Here is a 1,051-nt window from a genome sequence, read left to right as displayed (position 1 = left end):
GAGATGAAAATGTTAACTAGCACTGAATGTTACACACTGTTTTGAATTATCACCGTGTAGCTCCTATGTTTGCCCTATGTTTGTACAGCTACATAAAATCAAAACAAGTATAAACGAACATGAAATGGGAAAAACCAGATGTGGGATTGGATTGGAATTATCAGTAAGAACACAGTTTTCAATATATTTTGATGCATAAATATATGTTTATATATATTTATGTTTACATTCACATAGTTTCCCCTAAGGAATCTGATGAGCATTCACAACCCCAGGAGCAATATGCACGTAATCTACTACAACTAGTACCCACGTGTGGGTAAAAGGAATCAGGGTTTCTAAGTCAAACAGCTGATTCTAGGGCTGGAAAAGAGAAAATCTAAGATAGGCTTGGAATACCTTGTCATCTCAGAAAGTAAGAAAGTACCCAAAAGAAAAATGCAGACAGAGCAAAAAGATGTGGAATCAGCTTGAAATTGCTACTAATGGTCAAATCTGGGACATGTGAATAACAAAATAATCCATGCTTTCTTCCCCACTTTTGTTGGTTTTATTTTTGGTGTAGAAGAAATGAAAGAAAAACATCATTTGGCAACCATCATAGTAATAATTTGACTCAAGCAAGAATTGTTAATGAGATGCTAATTCTAGTGGGTAAAATTTTCTGAAGGGATTAGACATTTACAGAGTCCCAAAGTGTTTTCACATGAGATGTTTATGAAATAGAAAGGATAAATGGCAATTTTACCAGGAACAAACCTGGAAGATCTCTTAAATAATCAAAGTCAGTATTGGCCAATAATGGAATCAATTGACAGTATATCCCTCCATGCGTCCCTGTTATTGTTAAATGAGGTCCTCAGATATTCTCTGACTTCTGGGTGGGCTTTCCCAACATGGCTCTTACTTTATAAAACCAGGAGACTGTTACTGCAACTGAAATATAATATTTTATATATATATATATACATATATATGTATATATATATACATATATATGTATATATATAAAATATGTATATATATATAAAATATATATATATAATGAATA

This window comes from Marmota marmota, unplaced genomic scaffold (assembly GCF_001458135.2).
Source record: "Marmota marmota marmota unplaced genomic scaffold, marMar, whole genome shotgun sequence".
NCBI classification, from domain to species: domain Eukaryota; kingdom Metazoa; phylum Chordata; class Mammalia; order Rodentia; family Sciuridae; genus Marmota; species Marmota marmota.
Note: the sequence above shows the minus strand (reverse complement) of the source record.